Genomic DNA, 20,926 nt, shown 5'->3' with positions numbered 1-20,926 from the left:
TTTGACAAACCTTATTGAATTTTTTGAAGAAGTTACAAGGAATGTTGACGAGGGTAAGGCAGTGGATGTAGTCTATATGGACTTCAGCAAGGCCTTTGACAAAGTTCCACATGGAAGGTTAGTTAAGAAGGTATTAGGTAGTTAGTCGTTAGGTATTAATGCTGGAGTAATAAAATGGATTCAACAGTGGCTAGATGGGAGATGCCAGAGAGTAGTGGTGGATAATTGGATGGATGGATGGATGGATAGATACTTTATTCATCCCCATGGGGAAATTCAACTTTTTTTCCAATGTCCCATACACTTGTTGTAGCAAAACTAATTACATACAATACTTAACTCAGTAAAAAAATATGATATGCATCTAAATCACTATCTCAAAAAGCGTTAATAATAGCTTTTAAAAAGTTCTTAAGTCCTGGCGGTAGAATTGTAAAGCCTAATGGCATTGGGGAGTATTGACCTCTTCATCCTGTCTGAGGAGCATTGTGCAGGAAGGCACAGAGTCGACTGTACTTCCTAAGAAGGTTGGCATCATTCAATGTCTGTAGTGAGATGCTGAAGATGTTCTATAGGTCAGTTGTGGAGAGCACCCTCTTCTTTGTGGTGGCGTGTTGGGGAGGAAGCATTAAGAAGAGGGACGCCTCACGTCTTAATAAGCTGGTAAGGAAGGCGGGCTCTGTCGTGGGCAAAGTACTGGAGAGTTTAACATCGGTAGCTGAGCGAAGGGCGCTGAGTAGGCTACGGTCAATTATGGATAACTCTGAACATCCTCTACATAGCACCATCCAGAGACAGAGAAGCAGTTTCAGCGACAGGTTACTATCGATGCAATGCTCCTCAGACAGGATGAAGAGGTCAATACTTCCCAATGCCATTAGGCTTTACAATTCTACCGCCAGGAGGCCGGTGACTAGCGGGGTGCCTCAGGGATCTGTTTTGGGCCCAATGTTGTTTGTAATATACATAAATGACCTGGATGATGGGGTGGTAAATTGGATTAGTAAGTATGCTGATGATACTAAGGTAGGAGGTGTTGTGGATAATGAGGTGGGTTTTCAAAGCTTGCAGGGAGATTTATGCCGGTTAGAAGAATGGGCTAAACGTTGGCAGATGGAGTTTAATGCTGAGAAGTGTGAGGTTCTACATTTTGGCAGGAATAATCCAAATAGAACATACAGGGTAAATGGTAGGGCATTGAGGAATGCAGTGGAACAGAGAGATCTAGGAATAACAGTGCATAGTTCCCTGAAGGTGGAGTCTCATGTAGATAGGGTGGTGAAGAAGGCTTTTGGAACGCTGGCCTTTATAAATCAGAGCATTGAGTACAGAAGTTGGGATGTAATGTTAAAATTGTACAAGGCATTGGTAAGGCCAAATTTGGAATATTGTGTACAGTTCTGGTCACCGAATTATAGGAAAGATATCAATAAATTAGAGAGAGTGCAGAGACGATTTACTAGGATGTTACCTGGGTTTCAGCACTTAAGTTACAGAGAAAGGTTGAACAAGTTAGGTCTCTATTCATTGGAGCGTAGAAGGTTGAGGGGGGATTTGATCGAGGTATTTAAAATGTTGAGAGGGATAGATAGAGTTGACGTGAATAGGCTGTTTCCATTGAGAGTAGGGGAGATTCAAATGAGAGGACATGATTTGAGAGTTAGGGGGCAAAAGTTTAAGGGAAACACGAGGGGGTATTTCTTTACTCAGAGAGTGATAGCTGTGTGGAATGAGCTTCCTGTAGAAGTAGTAGAGGCCAGTTCAGTTGTGTCATTTAAGGTAAAATTGGATAGGTATATGGACAGGAAAGGAGTGAAGGGTTATGGGCTGAGTGCGGGTAGGTGGGACTAGGTGAGATTAAGAGTTCGGCACGGACTAGGAGGGCCGGAATGGCCTGTTTCCGTGCTGTGATTGTTATATGGTTATATATGGTAATCCTTGAGCTTGATGGTTCTTAGCAAGAGTTGAAATATCTGGTTCAAGTTATGACAGCAGAAGTCTGAAGACCCCACGCTTAACAATATCCAAGCAGTTTCAGTTTTTTGTTAGTACATGGTTCACTTCACTGAGGCCTCTTTCAACAAGTTAGGGAGAATAGAAGAGCAGTTTGGCTCTTCTCCAAACACCAGGAAACTTCAGATGACAGTGTAGCCACATACCACAAAAGCTGCCATTTTTGAAAAGCATTTTGCTTCTTCAGCATTCTGAATTTCAATAATTTCTTCTTGCAAGCTCTCTTCCTGTTCTTTCACCTTGCAAAGAAATGGGTTAATTACCTAGTCTGGAATTTCAAGATCATCCAAATCCTTGAACTGAGTCTGCAAATCTTTCTTCAGTGACTGCAGGTGTAAGCAGTACTCTTGCAAATCACCATCTTTGAAAGAGAATGCCATATTTTCCATGCAGGGAAACTGTGAAAACATTCTTCTCCCAATGCTTTTCTTACATATTTCCAATTTTCCGATAAAAGTGAACACTGCAATTTTTGCCTGAAATTCTCACCCTGCAAGTTCGTATTTAGAATGTTCATTTTGACATACAGATTGGCTAGGCATGCCACAGGTCCACGTACTGTAGAATTTAAATCTTGTCTCCCAAGCTTGTGGACTTTGAGCAAAAATTTAAAAACAGTGTTGAAAAGATCAAGGAAACATTTTAAGCAGCAGCCTTTTTTAAGCCAACGCACTTCAGTGTGAAGAAGCAAATGTTCAAACTCTTCATTGTTATTGGCATAACTGGTGAAATATTCTGCTATTTAATGGATGCATTTCAATTTTGTTGATAGTAGGTATTACAAGAGTCACGCTTGGAAAAAGGTCACTGGCTGAGGTTTTTGGCTGAGAGATACTGACAATGAATTACACAATGGGTTGCATGCAGACTTGGAATTTCTTTTTTTCATAAATGCCACCTAACCAGCATGGTGACCTGTCATATATGGTGCTCCATCTGTTGCACAAGAAATCATGTTCCTAATTGGAATACTTTTATCCTCAATGTACATTTTGAGCTTGTCGTAGATTGATTCTCCATTGATATTTGTTTATAAGCTTTTACAAAAGAGAATCTCTCCATAAACTTTTCCATTTTTGATAAACTGTACATATGCCATTAACAATGCCTCATTATCTCACACAGTTGACTCATCCATTTGTATCCCAAATTCTCTTTTTTGTAGCTCTGTGCATAGATGATACTCAATGGCTTTTGTCAATACAATGAGCTACAAAGTTATTACTCGGAGGAATTGATTTTAAAATACTGGAATCCATTTTGAGAACAGTGGTAAGCACTTCTGATACAGCAGGCATTATTAATCTTTCAGCAGTTGCATGAGATTTTCCACACTTTATTTTAGCTTTCTTGGCAAATGACTTAATGTGCAACACTTTCTAAATGCTTCTTTCATCTTCTGGACTGAGGAATACCATAAGTAGCCGTTTCAGAGTATCTTTTACAGAAGTGTTCCTGCAATCTTGAATGTTTCATGGCTTCATCAGACCGTACAATTTTACAAATAAAACGAAAACAATACTCCAGATATGTAACATTGTATTGACACACTTTCTGTAGCGAGATTAGAATTCAAGGCTTCACTGCTTTTAGACTCATAGAGATCACACCATACGTATTTATCCATCATTAACGAGGCTAAATTAAAATAAAAAATTAACACAAACCCAGAATGCCTATCGGATGTTGATGACGGCAGTGAGTTGACATGGTCAGTTAGGTCTCACGCATCAACTTAGCATGCTGCTTGCTGTTCCCCTCCCCCCCCAAAAGAATCTTGAACACCCCTAGATAACTTTTACTTCCACTAATGCCCCGTTGGGAATTACTGCTTTATCAGCATGGCTCTTTCCTTCTCTCCCAGCCCCTTCCCTTCTGAGCCACAGAGCCAAACTCAATGCCAGAGACTACCATGGCTTTCCCCTGGTAGGCTGTCTCTTCCAACAATATCTAAAGCAGTATACTTGTTATTGAGGGGAACAACCGCAGGAGGAATCTGAATTGTCTGCCTATTTCCATTTCTCAGATGTGTAGTCATCGGGATACTAATGGTGGTCACTCTGATTTCCCACATCATGCAGGAGGAGCACATCATTGTCCTGGGTTCCATTCTCACCGTTCTGCCTGTGCAATAATAAGGAATGAAAGAAAGAGAAACTTAACAGAAACTCATGTTAGCCATTGCCTCTTCTTGCTGAAGCATTTTGATCCAAAGCCTCAAAACCCCTCTCTAACTCTGTTCACACGTAATGATTGGTCTGGTTAAACATAACTTCTTTTTATTAGCCCTAGAGAAACTACAAGCAACAAGGCTTACCCTTTTCAGTGCTTCCCGCTATTGCATATATCTTGCTCTCACTGTCTCATAATCCTCCAAAGTGAAACTCACAAACAATGAGACTTGCTCATTACCCTTGACTTTACAATATAAGACCATAAGATATAGGAGCAGAATTATGTCATCTAGTCTGCTCTGTCACTTTATCATAGCTGATCCATTTTCTCTCTCAGCACCAGTTGCCTGCCTTCCCCTCCCCTTGTATCCCTTCGTGCCCTGTTCAATCATGAACTATCAATCTCTGCCTTAAATATTCATAAAGACTTGGCCTCCACAGCTACCTGTGGCAATGAATTCCACAGAATCACCACTCCCTGGCTATAGAAATTCCTCTTCATCTCTGTTCTAAAAGGACACCTCTCTATTCTGAGGCTCTGTCCTCTGATCTTAGACACTCCCACCACAGGAAATACCCTCTCCACATCCACTCTATTAAGGCCTTTCACCATTTCACCATTCACCGTCAACCCTCATTCTTCTGAATTCCAGTGAATACAGTCATAGGGCTATCAAATGCTCTTCATATGACCAGTCGTTTAATCCTGGAATCATTTTTGTGAACCTCCTTTGAACCCTCTCCAGTTTCAGCACATCCTTCCTAAACTACTTGCAATACTCCAAGTGAGGTCTCACCAGTACTTTATAAGGTTTCACCATTACATCCTTGCTTTTATATTCTAGTCCTCTTGAAATGAATGCTAACATTGCATTTGCCTTCATCCCCAGAGGCCCAACCAGCAAATTAACTTTTAGGGAATCCTACACAAAGACTCCCAAGTTCTGTGCATCTCAGGTTTTTGTATTTTCTCTCCATTTAGAAAATAGTCAATCTTTTAATTTCGTCTATCAAAGTGCATGACCACACACTTTCTAACAGTGTATTCCATCTGCCATTTCTTTGCCCCTTCTCCTAACCTGTTTAAGTCCTTCTGTAGCCTCGCTAGTTCCTCAAAACTCTCCACCCCTCCACCTATCTTTGTATCATCTTCAAACCTTACAACAAAGCCATCAATTCTATCATCTAAATCATTGACATATAACATAAAAATAGTCAGTCACAATACAGATCCCCCTGGAACACAACTGGAAACTGGCAGCCAACCAGAAAAAGACTCACTTTAGTCCCACTCTTTGCTGCCTGCCAATCAGCCTCTTCTTTATCCATGCTAGAATCTTTCCTATAATACCATGGGTTTGTAGCTTGTTAAGCAGCCTCATGTGTGGCACCTTGTCAAAGGCCTTCTGAAAATCCAAGTACACAACATCAACTAATTCTCTGTTGTCTATTCTGCCTGTTATTTCTTCAAAGAATTCCAACTGAATTGTCAGGCAAGATTTTCCCTTGAGGAAACCATGCTGACTACACCCTATTTTATTGTGCCTCCAAATACCCCAAAACCATATCCTTAATAATCAAATGCAACATTTTCCCAACCACTGAGGTCAGACTAACTGGTCTATAATTTCCCTTCTTCTGCCTCTCTCCCTTCTTGAAGAGTGGAGTGACAGAATATATTGGTAATGAGAAACTGGAAAACCCATCCCTGAACAGAGGGGATGGGGCACGACACCACAATGTAGTCCTAATATCTGTACCTCAGTGTCACCACAACACTTCACACCTTTGTTCATCAAAAGGTAAGACTAATGACCCTCGCATTACCTCTACGACTCTTAATGACCCTTATGTGGTTGCTATACCTTTAAACAACTCACAGAGTTTATAAAACGGAAAACTACCCACCATGCATTAGAACTGAAGAAGCCTCTCGGATGAGTGGGGAAATGTCTTTTGAGAACACAACAAGTCCAGTTGCCTTGATTTACTCTATTTAGTTTTTGAGCCCCTTATTTAAGGTAGGATGCGATGCCATTGAAAAGGGTCCAAAAGAGGTTCATGAGAATGACCCATAAATGAAAAGGGGTAATGTATGAGGAGCAGTTGATGGTTCTGGGCATGTACTGACTGGAGTGTAGAAGAATGAAGGGGGATCTCATTGAAACCTATTGAATACTGAAAGGCCTAGATAGAGTGGACATAAAGAGAGTGTTTCTTATAGCGGAAGAGTAAAGGACCAGTGGGCTTAGCTTTCAGAATAGAAGCAGATTCCTTTAGAACAGAGATGAGGAGGCATTTCTTTAGCCAGAGGGTGATGAATCTGTGGAATTCATTGCCACAGACAGCTGTGGAGGTCAAGTATATTTAAAGCAGAGGATGATCTGTTCTTGATTAGTAAAGGTATCAAAAGTTATGGTGAGATAACAGGAGAATAGGATTAAGTGCAAAGATAAATCAGCCATGGTGGAATGGCAGAACTGACCCAATGGACCTAATGACATAATTTTTCCCCTATGTGCTATTGTCTTGTGGTGTGTTTCTGCTAATGTCTACGTGTAGTCACTGTTGGACAGGACAGTGGCAGAGTTGCTGCTAATTCAGCACAAGGTCCAGAGACTGGGACATTCACTGTCATAGCTTGAGTGGAACTTTTGCTTCAGGAGTTCCCAACCTGGGATCTACGGACCCCTTGGTTAATGATAGGGGTCCATGTCATAAAAAATGCTTGGAAACCCCTGTTCTACTTTGTCCCAGACAGGTTCAGAAGATCAGAAGGATAAATTTCCATGGAAGTGAAGGTGGGCTTGGAAATGAGAGGTGTGGGAATAGCGGGAGTGTTTGGTGAAGGAGGATGTGATGACACACATCAGTCGTGTTGACTACGGCACTCTACCTGAGAGCGTTTCTTTGACGCTGTCCTGCTGATGTGCTGGGTGGCCTGCATATTAAGTGAAAGATGATCTTAGCCAGAATGGGAGTGAGTACTCAGAATCCCTGGTGGTGTGTTGTTCTCCATTTTGACTTGGGATCAAACTAATGAAAATGTTGCTGCTAAATGCTAACACATTTGGCTGTGATGTATTCTGATGAATCTTGCAGGGTTTCTCTCCTCCCTTGAAGGTAAAGAATGGTTGGAGACACTACCCATGGGAAGTGACTTTAGGGGAACTGGAGATATGGTTAATGGAAGTGCAGACAGGCAGCTTGACAATTATTGGCAACTTAAATGGTCTGAATAGATTGTCACCTCTACCTTCTTAGTTGGTCAGCAAAGAGTTGATGGCCATGGCTTTATTCTCATCGGAGTGAGGTTGTGCAGTAAGTACCAGATCTCATTCAACTTGAGTTCAAACATGCGAAGAATCTCAATACACTATTTTTATTAACACACTATGATAAATTATGTTGTCTGCATGCTGATCGGCAATACTCACTGGAATCGTGGGCCACATTATCATTGCCTGAGAATGCCGGTCAGTCGCCACACTTTTATCTGACCCTCAAATGGAGATGGCACAGCGGACTGTCACAGAATGAAACCATCATAACTGCTTCTAGGATCCCCAGCATTGTTACATATGGGAATGTACCAAATAAATATTGAAGAAATTGTATGCCTTTTTTTACAGAGGTACTGCAAAGAGTTTTACTTGATGCCCACAAAGTGATGTACGTGCAACATGAAGAAGCTTGGAATAATTGTGAAACCATCTGCTGGCTCTGCCTACTCCTTTTTGGCAGGATTGGAATGAAATGTAATCAGCTCTCTGAGAAACTGAGAGCACGAATAACTCCCCTTCCGTTGTGATGGAAGCAGTGTGTGAGATATTGCGTGTGAGATACTCCCACCTGGAATGAGACTGTAATGTGAAAATTAGTGGGCATTCTCACACAACAGCCACTGGCAGTGGTCCTGTCCCTCTCCCTGCTCTAAGGTGGCTGGATCAGGTGGTAGACTTCAGTGCTTACAGTGTACCACAAACACTGAAGTAGGGGAGTTGGTATCTGACAACCCTGGATTAACAATAACCCTTGTGGTAATTCCTCCCTTCTCCCTCTGCATATTTTTTGCTCACTTCCGGTGTGCTTGGTGTATTCGAAGAGGAATGATCACTTGTTTACCCAAGATTGGGGATCATAAGAACATGGGAGCAGAATTGGGCCATTTGGCCCATCCAGCCTGCTCTACTATTCCATCATGGTGGATTTATTATCCTTCGTAACCCTATGCTCCTGCCTCTCCCTGTAACCTTTGATACCTGACTAATTAATAACCCCAGCTTTAATTATACCCAATGATTTGGCCTCAATGGCCATCTGTGGCAATGAATTCCACAAATTCATTACCCTCTGGCTAAAGAAATTCCTTCTCATTTCTGGTATAAATGGGCATTCCTCAATTTTGTGGCTGTGCCCTCTGGTCCTAGACTCCTCAATTATAATAAATATCCTCTCCAAATTCATATCTAGGCCTTTCAATATGTTATTGGTTTCAACGACATCATCCATCATTCTTCTAAACTCTAGTGAGTGCAGGCTCAGAACCATCAAACGGTCCTCATATAGTCACCCTTTCATTCCTGGAATCATTCTTGTGACCCTCCTCTGCACCCTCTCCAATGCCAGCACAACTTTTCTTAGATCATGGGCCTGAACCTGCTCACAGTACTCCAAGTGAAGCCTCACCAGTGCTTTATAAAGTTTCAACCTCTTATCTTTGATTTTACATTCTAGTCTTGAAATGAATGCTAACGTTGCATTTGCCTTCCTTACCACTGACTAAACCTATAAGTTAACCTTTAGGGAATCCTGCATGAAGACTCCTAAGTCGCCTTACACCTGTGACTTTGGAATTTTCTCCTCATTTAGAAAATATTCTACAGCTTTATTCCTTCTACCAAAGTGCATGTCTATCCTGTCTCTTATTTCCTCAAGTGAATTACAACAAATTTGTCATGCAAAATTTTCCTTTAAGAAACTGTGCTGACTTCGACCTAATTTATCATGTGCCTCCATGTACCCCAATGCCTCATTCTTCATAATGGACTCCAGCATCTTCCCAACCACGAAGTCAGTCTAATTCCCTGTCTTTTGCCACCCCGCCCCCCTTCTTAAAGGGTGGAATGATATTTGCAATTTTCTAGCCCTATGGGGCCATTCCAGAATCTAGTGCTTCTCGAAAGATCATTATTAATTCCTCCGCAATCTCTTCAGCTATCTCTTTTGGGACACTAGGGTGTAGTCTGTCTGATCCAGGTGTCTTACCTACCTTCAGATCTTTCAACTACCCAAGTAGCTTTTCTTAGTAATAGCAAATACTCACCTGCCACTCACACCATTTCTTTGTCCATGTACACCTACTGTACATGGAAGGCTTGAAGTTAACAGAAAGTGCTTCAGGACAGACACTTGGATTCCTACATATATAGAAGTGCAAAGAACTTTACAAAGCACACAGAACCATTCAAAGTCACTAGGCAGCAGGCCATTGTACAGCCTCTTTAGTTATCAATGGCAGGGGATCCTTCCTATTGCTATGTATGTTGATCTGCGTAAGGTTATGTTCCAAACCGGCACACTTGTGACTGGCAACTGTGTGCCTGTCAAGAAGGCTCTAGATGCCCACATTTTGAATTACCAATGTGGCTGCTAGCAGGCCTTAAGCCACTTGTGGCATCTAGCACCAGATTAAAGATCAACCTCCATTCTACTGCTATCAGCCTCTTTAAAAAACCTCTCATTAACTAAAGGTGGACTTTCAATCTCTTCATCTACCATGTTGTGAACCTTCTCTCAATTTCTCCATCTCCGCTGCATCTCCTCTCAGAAGGAGTCTTTTCATTCCTGAGTCTTCATCCTTCAAAGAAAGGGGCTTCCCTTCCTCCACCATCTATGCTGTCCTCAGCCACATCACTTCCATTTTGCTTATGTCCTCACCTACCACCCCACCAGCCTCCGCATCCAGCACATAATTCTCCATAACTTCCGCCATCTCCAGCAAGACTGTAACAGTAATTTTGCATTTTTTTTTACACCATTCACATACTTATGTACAGTTTTATCTGCCTGGGTAGCAAGAAGAAAAAGAAGTAAGAAATACAGATACCTTTTTTTTTAATAAGAAGTGCCAGTGTTTCCTTCACAGAGGAAGCAAGGGTGAATTTTACAAAAAGCCCCAGCACCAGCTTTTAAGAAGTCCAATGTTTAAACATTATTTTAACTTCTTATTGAAACCATTTTTGTATCTATAGCATGCAAAATTTGTTCTTAATGTGTTACATTTTGTAACTCCAGAACATAAGACTAATTGGGGAAAAAATAAAACAAAGAGCCTGAGATGTATATATTTAGTTTCATTTTTATTTTATGCAAGATGCGCACTTATGACATGGTGGGTATAAAGATATATGCCATTCACATTTTTTTATATATAACCCGTGATGAATTATTTAAACAATAATAAATTCTTAATCAAACAATATATTTACAATGCAACACACATGAAATGCTGGAGGAAATCAGCAGGTCAGGAAGCATCTATGGAAAAGAATAAGCAGTCGATTTTTCGGGCCAAGTCCCTTCATCAAGACTGGTCTTGGCCCGAAATGTTAACTGTTTACTCTTTTCCATAGATGTTACCTGGCTTCCCAAGTTCCTCCAGCATTTTGTGTGTGTTGTGTGTATTTCCAGTATCCGCAGATTTGCTCAAATATATTTACAATATTGCTGAAATATAACTGAAATATTAATTACACCACTCCTCCCTGCTTAGCAATAAATACCAACTCAATATAGAATGCATTTCAACTCAAATATATAATGTATTGATATCTAGTCATCATATATACATGGTATACTATATAATACCTGTACTATATGCATATCCATAGCATAGTAAATGTTAAATGGCTTTGTAGGAGAAGCTAGAGATTGAAAGCCTGTAACTAGTCAAGTGCTGCAGGGATCAGTGCTGGGTCCATTGTTGTTTGTCATCTATATCAATGATCTAGAAAATAGTGTGGTTAACTGGATCATCAAATTTGTGGATGACATCAAACTGGGGGGTGTAGTGGACAGCGAGGAACGCTATCATGGCTTGCAGTGGGTTCTGGACTAGCTGGAAAAATGGGCTGGAAGATGGCAGATGGAAATTTAATGCAGACAGGTGCGAGGTGTTGCACTTCAATAGGACTAAGCAGGGTAGGTCTTACACAGTGAACAGTAGGGCACTGAGGAGTGTGAAAGAACAAGAGGATCTGGGAATATAGGTCCATAATTCAATGAAAGTCGTGTCACGAGTAGACAGGGTTGTAAAGAAACCTTTTGGCACATTGGCCTTCATAAATCAATGTATTGAGTAAAGGAGATGGGATGTTATGTTGAAGTTGTACAAGACATTGTTGAGATCTAATTTGGAGTATTGTGTGGACTTTTGGTCACCTACGTACAGGAAAGATGTAAATAAATGCAACCCTCTCACTGGGCTCATATACAAACTTGGCTTGTTAAATAACTCTGCTAACAGCTACGTGAGTCAGCAGTGAGAAGGCCTCCTTTCATAAGCTATATACATCTAGTGTTGTTATGGTTTGGGGTTCAACCAAACAGGAAAGGTGGGATGTTCCGGGCAGGAACATGCAATGTAATGAATGCTGTGTAAATACTGCCCCAGGCAAAGTTATCACTCACCAGAAAATTATCAGCTTAAATTCACAAAAGAAAATTTCCACTTTAACAAGTAATTACAAAAAAAAAGAAATAAAATTAGAAGGGCTCATTACAGTTAAATCAGTCCAATGTGCACATAAATGTTGAAGATCATTTCTGGAGTAGTTGGGTGCATCGTTTACTCACACACTGAACCCACAGACTGCATGAATACACCTGCCACAGTCCAAATTCCCCTCAAAGACCATCCTGAAAGCACTAGTTCTCTCAAGAATATTGGCTTTTCCTCATTGGAACCATTTATCTGCACCAAGCATTTCTTACATCCGAGACTTTGCTTCCAGTGGCATCTTCCCCTGCGCTCTGCTCCACAGCTCCCACCAAAAAAAAACTCAAACCGGACTACTGTCCTTCAGAAATCTGCTCCCCCGCTTCCCAGCCTTCTTGGATGTTCCACTGGGCAGCAGAAAGTTACGACTTGTACTGAGACAACCCCGAATGGTTGACCACATTCCTAAGATGGACAACATGGCTCCTTATCTTGAGTAAGTCCAAAATACTCATACCAACAGGGCATACTGCTTTTAGATAAAAATGTTAAAATAAAAATACCTCACAGCATAGCAATAGTAATCTTACCCAAGGCATTACATAAAACTGAAAGAGTACAGAGAACATTTACAAGGATGTTGCTGATCCTAAGTTAAAAGGAAAGATTGAACAGGTCAGGACTTTACTCCATGGAATGTAAAAGATTGAGAGTGGATTTGATAGAGCTATACAAAATTATGAGGGGTATAAAAAGCAGGCAGGGTAAGGTGGGACTACAGTCAGAGGTCATACGTTAAGGATGAAAGGTGAAAAGTTTAAGGGAACATGAGGGAAACTTCTTCAGTCAGAGGGTCGTGAGAATGTGGAATGAACTGCCGGCACAAGTGAAGCACGCAAGCTCAAATTCAATGCTTAAGAGAAGTTTTGATAGGTACATGGATGGTAGGGGTATGGAAGGCTGTGGTCCCCATGCAGGTCGATGAGAGTAGGCATTTAAAATGGTTTGGTATGGACTAGATGGGCCGAAGAGCCTGTTTCTGTGCTGTATTTTTCTATGATTCCATGACTCTAAATTGTCCCATTTAAGCCTAATGATTTGATTGCTGTGGAGGGTTTTGTACTCTTGTGACAGCGTGATCGCCCTCCTGACAAGGATGGTAACTTTACTTGGCAGGAAAGACTTGTGGCTGTGAAACAATCCCCGGTTTTGGTGCCTGCAAAACAATTTCATGTTTTGGGATCTGTGAAAGCAATCTAAGGTTCTGGGGCCTCCTCTGTGATTGAAGGAGTTGTATCAGGAACTGTAGGGAATGATTCTGACAGCTCTGGACACCTTTCTCCTCTAACAATTGACTCTACTCTCCTCAACTTCTCATTGTGTCATCTCCAGATATCATAAGATACAATCTCTACTGTGTAGGAGAGTTGTCCAGTTCTGTCCTTAATCTTTCCAAGTACTCACTTTTGATCATCTCTGTAGTCCCTCATCAGGACTGCTTGTCCAGGAGTGAAACATCAAACCTCCTTGTTTGAGGAACCCTCAATTTTTCTCAGCTGTTTATCCTGCATACTCCTTCTGAGATTGGGCTTGAAGAGATCCAAGGGTGACTGTAAGGGATGACACAAGAACTGTATTGCTGATGAACTGTTTCTGAATGTTCCTGTATTAATTCCATAATATCAGTAAAGCTCAGTTTGGTTGGAGCAGTTAAACATCTTAGCAAACTGTATGCACTTCCACCAATCACACTCAGCAAAACTGGCACTTGCTTTTTATTGGCAATTTCATTTGCATTAAAATACTGCTCAATTTGCTCAGTATACAGTATATCAGCCAGTTCTCTGTTGTGCAATCGAACATGTCTATCTTTCCAATGTAGCCAGTCATTTTTACTCTTTTTTAAAAATTTATGATTATCATCGCCTGGGACTCACTGTTTATCAACCTGTAAATTCTCAATTTTCTGCCTTTTTTTAAACTTAAATGTTCTGCTGCACTTCAACAGTTAAATAGTCTCAGGTTCATTTAAAACTTCCTCATGGCCACTGTTATGTTTTGAATTTCAAAACATAAAAATAATTGAAAGAAAAACAAGGAGCCGGGAGGTACATGTGCTTAGTTTTGTTTTTACTTTTAAACAAGACATGCACTTATAACATGGTGGCGTAATAATGTATGCCATTGACATACTTTTACATATAACCTGTAATGAATCATTTAAACAACAATGAATGCTTAATCAAACAAAATATTTATAATATTACTCAAACTTTACTGAAATATTAAATACACAACATAATGGAGTCAATTACTGCCATGTATGAAATTGTTTACTTAATCATGTTTCAGTTAAGTTAAATTGGCTGATATTTGTTGAGTTATTTTAATACAGCTACCCTTTAATTTTAGGCTGATTATTGATTACTAAAGACAGGAGGGTGCATTTTTGGCTCGTGGAAATGGAGATTCCAGTTTTCCTCATGTCATTCTTCAGCATGGTGTCAAGTTACAATTTTTTTCCTTTATCATGACTGGGTAAGTTTATCACTGCTGTGAGATTTATTGATTTCTCAAATCTCATCTGCCAAAGGCCAAAACATATTGTTAAACTTTGAATCAAATATTGTATTTTGTCATTCATTCGCAATGTGTGGATCAACAACAAGGTCTGTGTTTGTTGGGCATGACCTAATTATCCTTATAAGATTGGAGTCTTTATAAACCTTCATTCACTTGCGGAAGTTTGACTTTTACAGGCATGAGACTAGAATTTCATATCCAAATAACTTTATTCAGGTTGAAAACTATACCTTCTACAAATTTTATCTATGCTTTTACAAATTTCTTAACCTTTTCCTCACAGAGGTCCACAACTTGCGACTATGTATGAGAATTACTGTGTATGACTGTTCCTTAGATAGTCAATCTGGGCTAAATTTGATTTTTTGAGTTTGATTAACTAGATTGAGTGCTGCACCTGTAACTTGACTACCTCCACTGTAGTATCGCTGTTCATACTTCCTGTCTTTTCTTCTTTATTGACTACCTATGAGTGCAAGATCACTGCACCATCAAACCTTAACTGGCTATGAGTCAGCCAACTATACCATGCTTCTTTCTTGTAATCTTGACACAAAGACCTAAACTCTGATGAGAACACTTTGTCTTGGCAAAGACTATGACTACAGTAATTTTATTAGTGTGCTGTTCCTTTGTGATTACTAAGTTGGTAACTGGTTCATTACAGTCACAGGTACTGAGGGGGTGTGTGTGTGTGTGTGTGTGTGTGTGTGTGTGTGTGTGTGTGTGTGTGTGTGTGTGTGTGTGTGTGTGTGTGTGTGTGTGTGTGTGTGTGTGTGTGTGTGTGTGTGTGTGTGTGTGTGTGTGTGTGTATGAGAGAGAGAGAGTGGCTTGGACACAAATGCTGGAGTATCCGAGGTTAGGACTGAAATGTCATTTCAAACTGGATCGAGAATCTGAGCACGAAACAAACACTAGATGAAATCATGAGTAGGCTTACAATTGAGCACCACAGTTCATGTGCTCCTTAAATGCTCAATCCTTGGCACCCAAAACATGATTGCCAGTTAGTGGGATTGTCCTGAATCTTTAAAGGGCCATGCCAGCTATCCACACTCTGAGGAGCGAGTGTGTCTAAATCTCGGAAGGTGGTGCGGATGGGTGCGAGTCCTAACACTAACTCATTGGTACATTAAGTATGTTTCAAGATCGTACACAATCATATTTCCTTTTTTGGTTTCTGATGTGGAAGGTGTTGACAATGTGGAATTTGCAGTGATTTGTCTGCAGATTTTAGAACTGCCTTATTTATACTGTTTTTATTTGAAGAAATGTTTCAGTATGCACATGTTGTTGTCACTGAGCAAAAAAATTGCACAGCATAAGATTTTTATGCACACTGGTCATTACAAATTAGAGGGAATATTGACTGAGGTTCAGTGAAAAACTTTGTTTTGCATGCCATTCATACAGATAATTTCATCACATCAATGCATTTTGGTATTACAGGGAAAAACAATAACAAAATGCAGAATAGCATGTTACAGTTACAGATAAAATGCAGTGCTGGCAGACAACAAGGTGCAAAGCTATAATAAGGTAGATTGTGAAGTCAAGAATCCATTCTTGTTGTAACACACTCAAAATGCTAGATGAATTCAGCAGGCTAGGCAGCATCTATGGAACAAAGTACAGTTAACGTTTCGGACCAGTCCTGCCAAAGGGTTTCAGCCTGAAGCGTCAACTGTACTTTTTTCCATAGATGCTGCCTGGTCTGCTGATTTCCTCCAGCATTTTCTGTGTGTTGTTCAGATTCCAGGCAACTGCCTTTTTTGTCTTGTTTGTGGTATAATTCTTGTTGTACTAGCGGACTGTTATAAAAGTGGGATAGAAGCTGTCCTTTGAACCTGGTGTTTTCGGCTTTCAGAATATTGCTTCTTCTGCCTGATAGGGAAAAGAAAACCTCCATGTTGGCTGAAATTTTCCTGAGGCAGCAACAGAGCCCACGGAGGGGAAGTTGGTTTCCTTGCTACGCTGAGCTGTGTCCACAACTCTTTGCAGTTTCTTGCCATCTTGGACAAAGCAGATGGCATGACAAACCATGATACATCTCGACAGGATGATTTTAGTGGTGCATTGAAAAAAGCTGATGAGATACAAATGGGACTTGCCAAATGTCTTTAGAATCCTGAGAATGTAGAGATGTTGACGAGTTTTCTTAACCATGGTATCTCTGAGGTTGGATCTGGATAGTCTATTGGGGATGTTCATTCCTAAGGACTTAAAGCTCTCAACTCTCTCAGCATCAATACCATTCTTCATCCTTCAAACAGCTTTTGCAGTCTTTTTAAGCTGTACGCTTTACTTTGGACATCATTTTCTGTTGACCATTTGGGAGTGGAGCAAACTTGAGTCTAATGATTTGTTAATTCATTATAGAACATTTATAATGGTTAGTCACAGTTGTGGTTCTGGAAATACCAATGATTACCATTTACTTCCTTAAGAGAGGTTAACAAGTCAGATGGTTTTTTATAACAATTTCAATCAGTAGTCTATTCTGCTTCTACTTAATTAATTGAATTTGAGTTCCCCATCTGCAGTGGTGGGTTTTGAAGTCACATCACCATTGCTATTGAGGGAGTGCAGCGTAGGTTCACGAGGTTAATTCCTAGGATGGCGGGGCTGTCATATGTTTAAAGATTGGAGCGACTGGGCTTGTATACACTGGAATTTAGAAGGATGACAGAGGATCTGATTGAAATATATAAGATTATTAAGAGGTTGGACAAGCTAGAGGCAGGAAACATGTTCCCGATGTTGGGGGAGTCCAGAACCAGAGGCCACAGTTTAAGAATAAGGGGTAGGCCATTTAGAACAGAGTTGAGGAAAAACTTTTTCACCCAGAGAGTTGTGGATCTGAGGAATGCTTTGCCTCAGAAGGCAGTGGAGGCCAATTCTCTGGATGCTTTCAAGAAAAAGTTAGATAGAGCTCTTAAAGATAGTGGAGTCAAGGGATATGGGGAGAAGGCAGGAACGGGGTACTGATTGTGGATGATCAGCCATGATCACAATGAATGGCGGTGCTGGCTCGAAGGGCCAAATGGCCTACTCTTGCAGCTATTGTCTATTGTCTATTTTCTATCACTGGATCAATAATCCAGATAGCAGGTCATATGATTCCAAACAAATAGTTTATTGAACATTACACAATGTCTCTCTGGTGTCTCCTGCTCCCTTTGTCTGTTACTAACCATGATTCCTCTCTGTCTATCCCCTACCTACTCTCAGTCCACAAGAGAGGCCCATATCAGAATCAGGTTTATCATCACTCACATATGTCATGAAATTTGTTTTTGTTTGCATCAGCAGTGCAATACAATATACAAAATTACTACAGTACTGTGCAGAAGTCTTAGGCACCTTAGTGCGCTCTCTCTCTCTCTCTCTCACCCCCCTCTTTATATATAAACTAAAACTAACATGTGCTAAAATCTGATATACCCATGCCAATTATATTTAAACTTTCATACCCTTGCCCCTGCTCCATTCTTTATTTGCAAATTTTGCATATCTCATAACATATTATACATGCATTGTTCAAGTGGTTTGCAGCATCATCGGGAGGAGAAGGTGATGGGAGCACTGTCACCATTGATCTGAATTCCATTGGTCTTGGAAGCTTTGGAGATGTCGAACTTTGATCAGTGTTGCAGGTGGGGCAGATGAAACATGATGGGGACAGTAGGCTTCCTCAGGATAAAAGTGTTATTAGACCACCCTGATGATTGGCATTTGCAATCTGTTGATAGTTCAAAGTTGAAAGTGCATTTACTATCAAAGTATGGGTCCTTGAGATTTGTCTCCTTACAGACAGCCACTAAACAAGAAATCCCAAAAAGAACCAAAAGAGCAGCTGGAGCAGGCCACAGCCTCAGCCTTAGTTCAGTATCGAGCCGAGTAAACTTCACAGAGCTGCGAGCAGAACCGACCTGACTCTTGCCTCTTGTTCTGGCACCCTGCCTTTTCAATTCATCTGGCCTGGCGTTCAAATTGTCCAAACATCCTCGCACTCAGACTCAGGCCCTCTTGCATTGATACACTTGGGGCCTAGACCTCGCTGCCACATTTCAGCCCCAACCATTTCCATTCGTCACCCAAATCTCTCACACACTATTTGCAACTTTAGGGAACTGTAGCCTTCCTGGCTTAAGAAGACCTTTATTTTCACATGGGGCATTTGGAGCTCCACAAGCATGCATTTTGTCTTTCCTGGATGTTTAACTTGGGACATGGACAGATCCATATTCCATATTGTCTGCTAGTCACTACTGTTATGAATTCCCCTTTAATTGAGCACAGATCATTCATGATGTCATGTATGTGCTATGAATTGAGACACATGCCCTTTTCTAACAATCACATTTTGGCTGATTCCGAGACTAAGACATTCAGGCAATAGTGGTCTTCAGCTCTACTGGTAGAATAGTCCTAGAACAGATCTGTGGTTGGGACTTTGCTAGATCTCTGTCACCACTGATTTAGAAAATCTTAAGCTTCAGATGCAAATACTTACAACAGGTAGAGTGAGTGCATCATTTTTCCTCTTTGTGGATAACTATGAACCATAGAACATTACAGCAAAGAAACAGGCCTTTTGGCCCTTCTTGGCTGCGCCGAACCATTTTTCTGCCTAGTCCCACTGACTTGCACCTGGACCATATCCCTCCATACCCCTCTCATCCATGTACCTGTCCAAGTTTTTCTTAAATGTTAAAAGTGAGCCTGCACTTACCATTTCATCTGGCAGCTCATTCCACACTCCCACTACTCTCTGTGTGAAGAAGCCCTTGCTAATGTTCCCTTTAAACTTTTCCCTCTTCGCCCTTAACCCATGTCCTCTGGTTTTTTTCTCCCCTAGCCTCAGTGGAAAAAGCCTGCTTGCATTCACTCTATCTATACCCATCATAATTTTATATACCTCTATCAAATCTCCCCTCCTTCTTCTACGCTTCAGGGAATGAAGTCCTAACCTATTCAACCTTTCTCTGTAACTCAGTTTCTCAAGTCCTGGCAGCATCCTTGTAAACCTTCTCTGCACTCTTTCAACCTTTTTAATATCCTTCCTGTAATTAGATGACCAAAACTGCACACAATACTCCAAATTCAGCCTCACCAAAGTCTTATACAACCTCACCATAACATTCCAACTCTTATACTCAATACTTTTGTTTTATTCTTTGATTTATAAAGGCCATTATACCAAAAGCTCTCTTTACGACCCTATCTACCTGTGATGCAACTTTTAGGGAATTATGTATCTATATTCCCAGATCCCTCTGTTCTACTGCGGTCCTCAGTGTCCTACCATTTACCTTGTATGTTCTACCTTGGTTTATTCTTCCAAAGTGCAATACCTCACACTTGTCTGCATTAAACTCCATCTGCCATTTGTCAGCCCATTTTTCCAGCTGGTGCAAATACCCCTGCAAGCTTTGAAAATCTTCCTCACTATCCACTACACCTCCAATCTTTGTATCATCAGCAAAATATTTGAAATTCAAGCTACAATGTGTTTGAGTCAAACAAGTTCTTTTCCCATTGACTCCTCAACTAACCTGCAACTATTTGATTATCCCTTGAGACAGGAACAATAATGGCTCTCACAAGCATAGTGATTGTTCCTGGTGAGGTGTAAGAAGAGGCCTGTGATCTGTATATGGTTCTGTGGATCTAGTTATGGTATTCTTGTTATTTTCTACCATTGTGAGAAAATGACAGTTTTGCAAGTCATTTGCTTCTGGTTTTACTGCTGCTGATTGATGGGAAAGCGCATATACATGATCACCAAATAATATTTCTGCTTAACTGCATAGATATTGTGGCTTCAGCTGAACACTGGTGATCACAGACAAGCATGGCTTATGTCCACAGAGCAAGGTGCTAGTGAGGAACATCCTTCCAAAAATGTGTTTAACATCAAAGATTCCCATCAAGATTCTGTGGCCAGTTGGTAGAGACAAATTAGACACCTGACTCAACTCTAGGGGTACTCTTAGAGACTTGGCTCCAATGAAGTGTTCAAAAATTAATTAATTATGACAGATCTCTCATGACCAAGATAAGAAACCACTGTAGTAGTGGTAAAAGCTCAGGAACTGAGACTGGAGCTCTAAATATAATGGATGTCATGTGGTTCCTCTGTTAATATGTACATGTCTATTGTAATATCTGTTTGAATAAACACAGCACATCATGTCAGTAACTATGGATTGGCAGAAATGCTACTATCGACAATCAACCAATTTTAATCCCAGGTAGGTTAGATACCTATGTTTGGATGGTCCAGCAAAGGAACAATGTCCATTTTGAGAATCCTGCTTTAAGACTGAGTACTGTAGACCTCTGGCTTGTGCAAACTGGATTTTTAATCTTTATGCATAAACCATATCAACATTTGGTATATGCATGGATAGCAAGAGTTAATTTCCAAAAA

The 20,926-nt window shown here is 40.6% G+C and overlaps 1 long non-coding RNA gene across 1 annotated transcript in view; it reads left to right on the top strand.

Annotated features, from left to right (window-relative positions):
• Nucleotides 1-14,414, top strand: part of LOC140734059 (uncharacterized) — a 147,609-nt gene extending 133,195 nt beyond the window's left edge. Inside the window, exon 3 of the long non-coding RNA XR_012100457.1 lies at nucleotides 14,320-14,414. This is a non-coding gene — a long non-coding RNA (uncharacterized lncRNA). The remainder of the gene's footprint in view (nucleotides 1-14,319) is intronic.
• The last annotated feature ends 6,512 nt before the right edge of the window (nucleotides 14,415-20,926 follow it).

This window comes from Hemitrygon akajei, chromosome 10 (genome assembly GCF_048418815.1).
Source record: "Hemitrygon akajei chromosome 10, sHemAka1.3, whole genome shotgun sequence".
NCBI lineage: Eukaryota > Metazoa > Chordata > Chondrichthyes > Myliobatiformes > Dasyatidae > Hemitrygon > Hemitrygon akajei.
The sequence above is the reverse complement of the archived record's forward strand: the minus strand, read 5'-3'. Positions and strand labels throughout refer to the sequence as shown.